The sequence below is a fragment of the Aristolochia californica genome, unplaced genomic scaffold, assembly GCF_029961685.1.
Source record: "Aristolochia californica isolate CCGP_79_NKW_82.1479 unplaced genomic scaffold, dmAriCali1.0.hap1 SCAF_8, whole genome shotgun sequence".
In the NCBI taxonomy this organism is placed as follows: domain Eukaryota; kingdom Viridiplantae; phylum Streptophyta; class Magnoliopsida; order Piperales; family Aristolochiaceae; genus Aristolochia; species Aristolochia californica.
The window spans coordinates 5,284,767-5,298,284 of NW_027182279.1; the positions used below are offsets into that span (position 1 = coordinate 5,284,767).

General features: G+C 38.7%; 1 pseudogene; it reads right to left on the minus strand.

Moving 5' to 3' along the window:
* Positions 1 to 8,224: 8,224 nt before the first annotated feature.
* Positions 8,225 to 10,451, minus strand: LOC137938210 (membrane steroid-binding protein 1-like; annotated as a pseudogene).
* Positions 10,452 to 13,518: the final 3,067 nt, after the last annotated feature.

A 13,518-nucleotide genomic window follows, 5' to 3' on the forward strand; every position in this document is an offset into this window, starting at 1 on the left:
GTGACTTATTGGTTAGTGTTGTTAAACGAGCGGCTATTATGACGATTTATACAACATGATTAACAAAGAATCAAGGATGAACGAAGAAGACAAAGAGTTTTACGTGGTTCGGCAGTATGCCTACATCCACTGGAGCGACAACATTGAAATTTCACTATGTATTGAATTAGGGTTACATCTTTGTAATTTATAATAACCCTAGACGTATTTGTATATTTTATACATAAATACCCTTATGCAAAAATATCTCCCCCCAACATCACTGATGAGCCATATGCTTCAACAATCTCCACCTTGGCGAATATCCACCCCTTAAGAAAAAGAAAGCATAACCTAGGACTCCACCTGGAACAATAGGTTGGGGCCATCTCCCATCTAGCAACTAGAGACATTGATCAAGTCCAAGCAATGGCTGAACTTGTAGTAACATGCTTTGTCAATATGTCTGTTGCATTCTCAAAAGTGTGAATTTTTTCAAGTAGGAGTTCACCTGATGAAACCAATTCCCTGATCAAGTGAGACCTCACATCTATGTGCTTGCTCCTCGCATGATACACCTAGTTCATTGCCAAATAAATGGCACTCTAATTGTCACAATACAACTGAACTCCACCTTGCTGGACACCCAGCTCCTTGACCAACCCTGTAAGTCACAAAACCTCCTTAACAGCCTCAACTACTGCCATATATTCTAACTCAGTAGTAGATGGTGCAACTATAGAATGTTCCATGGACCTCCAACAAATAGGTCCTCCCACAAGAGTACATACATAACCCGTGGTAGACCTCCTGTCATCCAAGTCCTCTGCATAGTTTGTATCCACATATCCCACAACTGAAGGGTCACTCTATTTTTTACTAAACATGATGTCATAGTCTGTAGTACCCCTCAAGTATCTGAAAATCCACTTGACTGCATCCCAACGTTGTCGACTCGGATTTGAAAGAAACTTACTAACCATGTTGACAGCTTGTGCCAAATTTGGTCTTGTACAAACCATAGCATACATTAAACATCCCACTGTACTGGCATATGGAACCTTTGACATGTCATGAACTTCATCATCTGTCTTCAGACACTGAGCGGGAGACAATCTAAAATGATTCGCCAAAGTTGTACTTTCTGGTTTTGCATTACCCATGCTGAACCTGTCAAACACCTTCTCAACATAGTTATGCTGAGATAGCCATAATCTCCTGGAAGCTTTGTCCCTGCGAATCTCCATCTCAAAAATCTTTTTGGCCGCACCCAAATCCCTCATGTCAAATTCTCTGCTCAACAAAGTCTTCAACTTGTTTACCTCACTCATACCCTTTGCAACAATCAACTTATCATCCACATAAAGTAACAGAAAAATAAAAGAATCATCATCAAGGTTTTTCACATAAATACAACAATCATACTCACACCTTTTGTAGCGAATCCGGATCATGTAAGAGTCAAATCGCTTGTACCACTGCCTCGGAGACTGCTTCAGCCCATAAAGTGACTTCTTCAAATTACAAACCAAATGTTCCTATCCAGGGTGACTAAACCCTTTTGGTTGTACCATGTAAATTTTTTCCTCCAACTCACCATGAAGGAAAGTTGTCTTTACATCCATCTGCTCCAACTGCATGTCTGAATGTGCTACTAACGCCAACACTGCCTTGATGGAGGTATGTCTGACCACAGGGGAGAAGACCTCATCATAGTCAACCCCTTTCCTTTATGAGTAACCCTTTGCTACTAAACGAGCCTTAATTTTTCCCCTTTTTCTGATATTGTTTCTTTCTTCTTATACACCGATTTGCACCCTATCGCTCTCTTCCCCTCGGGAAGCTACACCAACTCCCATGTCTAGGTTTTATGCAGAGACTCTATCTCCTCCACCATAGCACTCATCCATCTAATTTTCTCTTGGCTTTGTACTAGATCCTGAAAAGTAGTAGGATCCCTGCTACTAGTAATAAGCGCATAAGAAACCAAATCTTCAAACTATTATGGTCCTGGGTTAAGTATTTGGCTTTCCGTTACCTACCAGGCCGGTCTTTTGGCTAGTATTGGCTAGGTACTTAACATTTGGTATCAGAGCCACTATTTACGTTGCGAGTTCAAATCCTGGAGGGGGCGACCTAGCAGTGTTGCTAGAGTGGGCCATCATTAGAGTGGCTCGTCACTAGAGTGGGCAGCCATGGACGTTGGCTCATAATGGAAGAGCTTGAGGGCAAACTCTTTCTCCAAGGGGTGTGTGATGTTATGGTCCTGGGTTAGGTGTTTGGTTTTCCGTTATCTACTAGATAGATCTTTTGGTAAGAGACTTGATAATGTGTTTGGGTCTGTCTGTGGCTATATTGTGATGTTGTTGATCACCTGAGTTAGAGCTTATTGCATGTTGAGCATCATCTTCTCTACCATGGTTCTCTAGCTCCACCTGCACCACATGATCATTGTGTTGAATTTATGGAAAAAAGAAATACTTCATTGACTTCATTAACTTATTATAATCAGAGTACATGAACCTCTATTTATAATAGAGGAAGGTAGTAGAGTCCAATTACAATAAAACTACGTTTGTCCCAATTACACCCAAAGTCTAACACTTAAAGATAAGTCCTAGAATAATTAAATAACTCAATATAGATAAAAGATAAACATAACTCAAACTTGAACTCTTCTAGGACATGATCATAAGATAATGATGCCTTTGTGAGTCCTTGATCTTCCAACTTATTTGATAAGGATCCAGTTTGTGGTAATCATGGTGGGTCCTACTTCTTATGGGCTTGAGTCCATCTTGTGGCATAATATAAGTAAGAGTAAAAATTACTCCTAGCTGATAAGACATTGCTCCATACTCTAGTCCTAATGTTGTATGTAGGGCACACTCCGTCTTCTGAAGGTAGTGTGTCTATCGGTAATACTCTGAAGTATCCACCACCGTGTCCCTCCACAGGACAACGACTCTCAAGTGGTAGGAGTAATAAAAGCCATTACAGGGGGCAGGGGGGTGTTGTGGGGGGTAGAAAATGTATTGAGGCCACCTCTTCTTCAATAATAATGTCTCATCCAAAGAGACATAATAACAACAACTGTAATGTAACACGACCATCTTCCAACACATATAACACGAACCAAAATAATAAACCTTGTAGAAGGACCCATGAAATAATCATAATCCGATATAAATATTTTTTCTTAGATGCATAAGCTTCATCTTTTGTGCTCCGATTTTCTTGAATATTTTGGTCATATAAAATTTATCCATAACATATGGAATAAAATACCTCTTCCTTGCACTTCTTCTACTTCTCCCCCTCAAGCTGGGAGGTAATGGCAGTGATCCCAGCTTGAACCAAATATCATAGATGTAGCAATAAGCCCAAATAACAGAGATGTATAAATAAGCCCCCAACCAGGGAGAAGTGAGGTATTTTCCTGATATATCAACTCAAAGAGTGACGCAAAACAATGGGTTTAAATTCGGATTTTTCAATGCAACAAAATACCAGCATGAACTTTGATTCTTCCAATGTGAATATATTTTAATTATATATCAGATTGACATTAAATTTTTTTCGTATGAAACTAAACTTAAATAGATTTCATAAAAGTGTAACTTATCGTCATAAATTATAATTATAAGAAGATAAATAATCTAATAGATTTCGGTCTATATCATCTGGCCGAACTAAGAATTGTTTCTCTTTTTTTCCAGAATGACCATTGACTTTTCCAAGATCAATATCTCCTTATAAAAACATCATACCGAGACTTGGTTGAATAGGTAAGAAACTAGACTTACATATCTTTCTTTTGATATATAATTCTCCTTATAAAGTGTTGACGTGTAAACAAAATTAAGAACGAATGAGACAAATTTACGGTGGTTCGGCTAAGCTTACGTCCACTGGAGCGACATGGATAATTCTTTCAGTAATGATAATCAGGGTTACATAGTCTTTATATAATATTAAACCCTAGAGGTATTGATAATCAGGGTTACTTAAGAACTCCACCTGGAATAATAAGTTGGGGGGAGTCTCTCATCTAGCAAATAGAGACATTTATCAAGTCCCCTATCGCTCTCTCCCCTTGGGAAAGTCCTCCAACTCCCATGTCTGGTTTTATGCAGAGACTCCATCTCCTCCACCATAGCACTCATCCATCTACTTTTCTCCTAGCTTTGTGTAACGTAGTAGGATCTCCGCTACTAGTACTAAGTGCATAAGAAACCAAATCTTCAAAACCATACTTGGTAGGTGGCTTGATAGTGCGTTTGGGTCTGTCTGTGGCTATACGGTGATGCTGCTATTCACCTGAGCTAGAACTTTCTGCATGTTGAGTATCATTTTCTCTACCATGGTTCTCTAGCTCCACCTGCACCACATGCTTATTGGTGCTACAATTTTCTGGCACCTGATTCTCTTCTACCTGAGTACGCTGCAACATGGCTTTTTCATCAAAAATCACATCTCTACTGATCACCATCTTGTTTGCCTTCGGATTCCAGAGATTGAAGCCTTTCGCATCAAGCTTCAATCTCTCCTCACTAGAAACATGTACATAGGCTGAACAACCAAACACTCTCAAGCCAGAGTAGTCTACCACACTGCTTGTCCACACCTCCTTTGATACTTTACCATATAGTGTTGCTCTAGGTGATCTATTGATCAAGAAACATGCCATATTAACTGCTTCTGTCCAGAAGTTCTTTGCAAGCCCTGCATGCAACCTGAGACATCGAGCTTTTTTAGCTGTAGTTCTGTTGTGGTGTCTTATGTACTGTGATGTGTCTCTTAATTCCATGCTGCTCACACAACTCCTTGAACTTTGAGTCTATGTACTCAGTACCATTGTCTAATCAGAGGCATTTAATCTTCCTCTCTATCTGGTTCTCTACTTCAGCTTTCTACAACTTAAACTTGGCAAATGTTTCTCACTTGTGCTGCATGAAGTACACCCAAATTTTTCGTGAGTAGTCATCGATAAAGGTCACGAAATACATGTGTCCTCCTCGGGATGCTACTCTTACCGGGCCTCAATCATCTGAGTGAACCTAGTCTAGAATCTCCTCCGTCTTGTGTGTTGTTGCCTTGAACTGCACCTTATTTTGTTTGCCAAGGACACAAAACTTACAAAAATCAAGCTTCCATGTTTTGATAGCCTACAATAGATTTTTCTTATGAAGCTCCATCATCATACACATTCCCATATGACCTAAGCGCATATGCCATAAGACTGTACAGTCTAACTCAGACTCTACAGCTGCAACTCCACCTACAACTATGGTACTTTGCAGTGTATAGATATTGCTAGATATTTTCTGTCCCTTCATCACTGTTAAGACACCTTTACTAACTTTCATTATTCCACTTGCAAACTTGTAACTATATCCATTACAGTCTAAAGTGCCCAATAAAATTAGATTCTTTCTTAATCCGGTATGTGTATGTAGAATTTAGGATCTCATGAAAGGAACTTTAGATCAACAAGAAAGAAGAAGAAGAAGAAGAGACAAGGAGAAGAGAAGAAGAAGAACGTGGAAGAAGAGAGTTTGTATTAAGGGAGAAGAGGGTTACGTCAAAAAGAAAGATGAGGGCTGGACGAATTTGTGGAAATAGAGGAGAGTGCTTCAATGCCCTACCTCTTAGCCAATGCCTTTATTTATAGTTTTACAATACCCTTAGGGCTACAACTTGATAAAACAAAAGACATAAAAGGAACACATATTTACACTTCTATGCCATCTTTATGGAAAGTACCATATTTTACACATATGCCACTCCTTTGACGTGTGGGCTTCTTGTCTTGAGCTCGTGGGCTTGAGCCCATCTTCCAATAGTGTCAAACATCACACAACATTCTAATCACACCATCAAACATTTTAATTTGTATACTACCTATTCCAACAATATTGCATGAAACATCATTACCCATCAGAACAGAACCAAAGTTTACTCTATAAATGTGAAACCAATTTTTATTTGGCATTATGTGATAAGAGCATGCCAAATCCAGAATCCAAGAACCTTTGAGATGATCTGGACTAGATGAAATAGAAAGCATATCCCCATCACCACTCTTTGAGTCTTCTTCTTCCACTATATTCGCAGACTTTGATGGACCCTCTCTATTCTCTGCGTTCCCTTTCTTTTTCTCTAGACAATCCCGTTATATGTGCCTCTTGTTCCCACACTTAAAACATGTGATGTCGTTTCTCTTCCTAGATTTAGACCGAGATTTTTTGCTACTCGATCCACTCCTAGACTTGTTTCTTCCACGTTCTTAGTTACCCTTCACCACAAGTCCTTCACCTTGTGAAGTCTCATCACTGGCTTTCTTCATCTAATAGAGGTCTAGTAGAGCACTTGTGATTTTCTCCAATTCAAGAGTTTCTTTTCCCCACATCAGAGTTGTAACAAAATTTTCATACTTTGGAGAATTCAGTGGGGAATTCAACAACATTAACGCTTTGTCTTCGTCTTCGAACTTCACGTCAAACCACCTCAAATCACCAATGAGATAATTCAAAACGTTGATATACTGGCTTAGATTTGAGTCCTCTGTTATCTTAAAACCATACAATTTCTGCTTAAGATAGAGCTTGTTCGTTAACGACTAGGACATATATCGATTTTCCAATTTCAACCAAACTGCTACCGGTGATTCTTCATCCATGACATGATACATCACATCATTAGCCAGACAAAACCTAATAGTTGCCACTGCCTTCACTTCCATTTCTTTCCAATCCATGTAATCCATTCCTATCGGTTGTTTTCTGTATAACGCTTTCAACATGTCCTGTTGTACTAATAGGTCTTTTACCCTACTATGCCACCATCCAAAATTCCCAATATCGTCAAATTTTATTATATCAAATTTGGCAAAAGAAACCATAATCATCATAGCCTAACTTGGTTCTCTACGATGCACACGGGACAAGATGAATCCAACGACTCCAAAAATCACTTTAATAGGATATATATTTAAAATATAATAATAATATGAACCCAACCGCTCCAAAATCAATTTAATCGGACGTATATGCCGTCAGATGTGTCAGACATTTAGGGGGGGTTAGTGCCCCAAATGGATTCTTGAAGATCAAGTTCATGTCCAACATGAAGATCACGTCAGTCATGTACATGAAGATCATCTTCGCACTTGGTGTTAGTGTTGACGACTTCATGTGCACTGGAAAACAGTTTCCAGTGTTAGTGCCCCAACATGAGAAAAACATAAAAAACAAGAGAATTTTTAAACCTTTACAGTGCACTTAATTACAACATAATCTTTAAACCCAAATTAGGTAACACAACCATTATTACTACACGAATAAGTTATTTGATATATAATTAAATATACTAATATATTTATTAATTGAATTAGATATTTTATTGTGCATTAATATGGTTATTACATGAGCCAATGAAATACCTACATGATTAATTACAAATAATAAATAAATAACGTTATAAATAACAAAAACGAAAGTAATATGTTTAGCTATTAATTTATTAATAACATATGATATACTATAGCCTAAAAATGAATGTTTTAAGAGGAAAAATTGATCTAATCATAACTTTAATACACTATATATTTTTACATAATATTTCCACTATTAAATCACTAATATAATACAATAAATAAAAAATAAATATAAGGTTCAAGGCCTCTCCGACGCACGATTTCTGAAGAAGGTAGCTGGAAATACTGGAAATTTACCGTATTTGTCATTTGTTTTCGTGGAGAAAGAAAGTTATTTGTTTATTTAGCTCTCCCTGATCCATTTTCTTGTTGTCGTTGTTTCCTGTGCTTGTAAATCCTATACAGAAAACAAATACAAACATCATACTGAATTGGGCTGTGAAACTGGGAAGATCTGAATCAGCTGATTCGGTAGCATAATAAGTTTGAAAAAGTCCTCTTGAAGCAGAGGTAAAAAATTCTCAATTATTCTCTCTCGTGAAGACCGAATTTTGAGGTTCATAATGCAGCTTTCAAACTGGGAGAGACCATGAATTGGAGATCACCATGAATGAATTTGAAGGGATCTCCATGAATTGGAGATTCAGAATTAATTTTTCAATATTAATCTCATCTCTTGAGGACCGACTTTCGAGGTTTTCACAGCTCCCTAAGAAGGGGTATGACACAGGGTTCCCAGCAGGACAAGTAAATCATAAAGCAAAAAAACACTGGTCAACAATACCCAATAGAAAAAACAGGTTTCTCAAGGAGAACATCAAGAAAATTTTAAATTATCAAAAGTTACAGGTGATGCTTATTCATAATGACAGACATTACAAGAAACGAAAGAGTAGGGAACAGCCAAATACTAGTAAAAGAGATGCTCAGCAGAAGAAGGATTGACTCTGATAACAATACTTCATAATGTAATTTAAAAGGGGAGGTAGCTGTTATAGGTTTACTCTTTTGGGGCCTCATCGGTATCGATTTGCTTATCTTCCTTAACATGTGAGTGTTCTGCTGTGGTTTCTGTAGGCGCAGCTTCTGCTGGTGCGGTTGTGTCTTCTGTGGATGTGGCTTCTGCTGATCTGGGTTCAGTCTCAGAGGACTCAGTGGCAGGCCCATCCGATACAGGGACAGTTTTTTTTATAGTTCCAACTTTAACATACTTGCTCATGAACTAGTATTCCCAGTCCTGTAAGGCTTCTAGCTCAAAGGGGGCGAGACCTGAGATGTCTCCCGTCAAATCCTTCTCTTCGAACGACATCTTTGCGAGAGCTCTGCTGGAGTCTTTGCCAGTGAAGAGGGCATAAGGGCCACCAGGTCCATAGAACATTCTGCAGCAGTGACACCACAAATAGAGAGCAAACACCAGGGTCACTAAGACATTAAGGCATGATTCTATTATAGGAATGGGGCTACCAATGGTTTCTCCAACAATGAAATTGAAACACTGAACTAGGACAATATATAATAGAGCAATAAACTAAAGATATGAGGAACCCAAAAAATGAGTAATTGATACAATTCAACAACCACCCCAAAATAAAAAAGAAGGGAAGAAAGGCCAAGAAATGGTTATCAGCAACAGTTAGCTGCAGCGTGGGGGGAGGAGGGGAGAGGAATGAAAATCGACATGATCACCTTGAGAGCCTAAGACAAAAGTCGGGGATGCAAACAAGATAACTGGTCTAATGAGCAGAAAACCCAAAATCGACCAAGAAAAACTGACACCCAGTTTCCTGAAATCCCCGGAACACTCATCAAGCAAGACACTGGTTGTTCAACTAGTCAAACACAAAGAACAAACCAACAAACAAACAAAGCAACCAAAAAAACACAAAAACAAAAACCCCAATATTTAGATGCACAAAATAAACCCGGAAACAAAAAACTCCAAGGTGAAAAACCTGCTCTGCGAGACATCGTAGATCTGTCCCGTGATCGCCATCAACGGCTTCTTAGGATCCAACCCATCATAAGCCTTTAATTCCTCTTCAGAAATCTCCCCGAGCTGAACAGGCGGAGGTAAGGGTTCCGTCTCCTCAATAGGCTCCCTAGCTCTGGGCGGTGGAGGTCACTCAAAAAACCCAGAAATCGCATAGTAAAAGGCGATTGCAAGGGCTACTACAGTAAAGAAAATCGCCGGGGAGAGGGACGATGGAGACGAGATAGGGAGCAGAGAGCTCGGGCTTCGGTGAGACGACAGAGGGCCGCGGGTGCGGGAAACAGTGTCTATGCGGGAACGAAACGAGCAAAATGAAATGAAAAAAAAAACAAAACAAGCAAACTCGAACCCGCGCGAGAGTCGCGCGGATGATTCTTAAAATCGGGCGAAAAACAACTTTCCACCCGTTACCCGTTACTTTCGACACATGAACTCTTGATTCATATATATTCATATATATGACATAAATTTTGGCGCGACATAAACTGTGTAATATATATGAAGATCATGTCATGAGTCATGTGCACTAACTTCGCCTAATATGGTAAAAATCACTTTACTCTGAAGATCATGTCCTGACTCACGTGCACTAACCCCCATTGATACGGTGAAAATCACTTTACTCAGATCAGTCGTCACGCGCTGGACGAGTCTAAAGTTTTCCGCTTCGCGTCAGGATTTCCACAAGAGGGATATAATTATTCCCCCATCCCCTTTTTCGATTTCCGAAATCGATAGGAGGAGAACTTTCCTCTGCCGATGCGTCTCCCCCGCTCCCGAAGTTGATATTTCACAACGCCTTTCCTGAAATCGAGTCACCTCCGGCAGCCTTCTCCGGTGGCCCGTCTTCGCTGGCAGCCTGTCGCCTCCCGCGGTCTCCGGCCCGGATCCGTCGTCCCGTGCGCGACGATCGCTTTTTTTTTTCTCACGGTCGTCCCGCGCGACGGTTCCAGTTCCGTCGTCGTCCCGCGCGACGGTTCCGGTTCCGTCGTCCTCCCGCTTCGGATGGAAACACCCGGCGGCTTCAGCGATTTCCGTCGTCATCCCGCTTTGGAAGGAAACACACGTCGGCCCCAGAGATTTCTGTCGCCTCTCCAATCGTCTCCGGCAGCGGCGACGTTCCCTCTCCCGGTTCCATTGTCCCGCGCGACGTCGTCTCCGTCGTCGTCCCCGGCAGCGGCGCCGTAGATCGTCGCCGAGCCTCAGAAAAAAACCCTGTTTTTCGATTTCGTCTGTGTGCGATTTCTCAGAAATCGCAGATCTCGGGTTTCGTCGTTCGGCGACACGTAGCCGACCCTGCGTCGTCGCCGAAAGCCGGAAAAAACTAACTTTCTCTGCGTCATCGCCGGAAAACGCAGACCTCGATGTAGACGGCTTAGTCTTCGGCGACCGCAAAACTGCTCTGCGTCGTCGCCGACCAGAAATACAAATTTCGTGAGATCGAACTTAACGGACCAGGCAAATTTACGATGGTTCGGCAACGTCACAGCGATATGGATAATTGTTTTTACTAATGATAAAGGGTTACATGATTTTTATATAATATTAAATTTTAGAGTTATTTGTATAAAAAAGATATAAATACCTTTGTATAATTATACCCCTCCCCCATATGATCAATATAAAGTCTCCTTTTTTTTATACCATAAAATACCTCGGAATTTAAAGATTTCTGTTGTTGTTTGAACTTCTTTTGTAATCTGAATTTTGCTATTTGAAATATCGATTTTTCTTTGTGGATAACTTAGATAAGTAAAAGAATAAATTTATATATATATATATATATATATATATATATATATTATATATATATTTTTTCATATAAAGGCTAGTTTTTAATAATATAAAATACTTTGGAAGTTTTAAGTTTTTTTGTTGTTGTTTGAATCTCTTTTAGACCTTTACTCATTGAAATATCGATATCTCTCTATAGATAACTCCAATTGGAAAAACTTATTTTTCTTTAAAAAGTAGACTCAAATATCTTTTCGTCAATATAAAATTTTAAATATGAAACGTTCATTATAGAGGTAAAAAAACATAAAAATCTAACGGGTGTAGGGACTGAAAAAAATAATTACAAACTTAGACTTAGGGTTTATGGTTGAGAGAAAATGATCTCATCATCTTGGGGTTGACCTAGGCAATTCACAGAATCTACTCTAATACCATGTTGAATTTATGAAAAAGATAAATACTTTATTGACTTTATTAACTTATTATAATCAAAGTACATGAACATCTATTTATAATAGAAGAAGGTAGTAGAGGTCAATTACAATAAAACTATTTTCGTCCTAATTATACCCAAACTCTAACACTTAAAGATAAAGTCTTAGAATAATTAAATAACTCAATATAGATAAAACACAAACATAAGTCAAACTAGAACTCTTCTAGGATGTAACCATAAGATAATGATATCTTTGTGAGTCCTCTTTTATCTACCAATATATTTGATAATGATGTCAGCTTATGGTAATCATAGTGGGTCCTACTTCTTTTAGGTTTGGGCCCATCTTGTGGGTCTTTCTTGGTCGTGTGACCCATTTTATAATACTCTTAGATATGTGGGCCTTTTTTGGTCATGTTGGCTAAAACCCATCTTCTAACACATTGGTACTGTAATTTTTTGGCATTTGTTTCTCTTCTTCTTGAGTACGCTGCAACATGGTTTTTTCATCAAAAACGACATCTCTACTGATCACCATCTTGTTTACCTTCGGGTCCCAAAACTTGAAGCCTTTCACCCCTTTCTGATACCCCTGAAAGATATACTATCTAGACTTCGCATCAAGTTTCAACCCCTCTTCACTAGAAACATGTACATAGGCTGAACATCCAAACACTCTCAAGCCAGAGTAATCTACTTCACTGCATGTCCATACCTCCTCTAATTCTTTCCCATATAGTGTTGCTCTAGGTGATCTGTTAATCAAGAAATATGCCATATTCACTACTTCTGCCCAAAAGTTCCTTGCAAACCCTGCATTCAACCTGAAAAATCTAGTTATTTCAACTATTGTTCTATTCATCCTTTCCGCCACACCATTCTATTGTGGTGTCTTGCGTGCTGTGAAGTGTCTCTTAATCTCATAATGCTCACACAACTTCTTGAACTTTGAATTTGTGTACTCATTACCATTGTCTAGCCCGAGGTATTTGATCTTCCTCCCTGTTTGGTTTTCTACTTCAGTTTTCCATAACTTGAACTTGACAAACGTTTTTGATTTGTGCTACATGAAGTACACCCAAACTTTTTGTAAGTAGTCATCAATAAAGTTCACAAAATACATGTGCCCTCCTCGTGATGTTACTCTTACTGGCCCCCAAACATCTGAATGAACATAGCCTTGAACTAAACCTTATTCTGTTTAGTACTTATCATTGGGATACCTTGATGAAGGAGACAATTACTACAACTAATTTTTTTTTGTTTATTTCAAGTTGGGATCATTGCCATAACCTCCTAGCTTCAAGAGGAGAATAGAAGAAGTATGGGGATGAGATTGAAAGTTGAGTGCTACAGTGGTTGCTCCTCCTTCCGAATTCCACGTTTGAGAAGTAGTATAATCTACAATGAAGAATTCTACATGTTGTGGTAATTTTATGTGACCAAAATATTCAATAAATGGGGAGCACAAAAGATGAAGTTTTTTCATCTACAAAGAACTACAGCTGTGAAGATTTTTTCAGCAAAAGAAAAATTTTAGACCAAAAATCATTTTCATTGCAAGTTGAAAATAGAAACACTAGCTTGAAGAGGAGTGTTGAAAAACAGGTATGAAAGAGTCTCACATGACTCTCACAATAAGAAGTTTTACAGAGCCAAAATTATTATGGAATGAGGTCTCACATAAGAGTTCCACTTTAAGGATATTTTAGTTATATTAGTCTTCTAATTATATTTGGTTATTTAATTATTCTAGGACTTATCTTCAAGTATAAGACTTTTGGTGTAACTGGGACATGGATAGTTTATTTGTAATCTGATTCTACTTGTTTCCTCTATTATAAATAGAGGCTCATTGTACTCAGTTATGACCAAGTTAGTGAAGTTTTTCTCTTTTCTAGAAATTCAATTGAGGATTTATTCATTTAAGTTGATTTC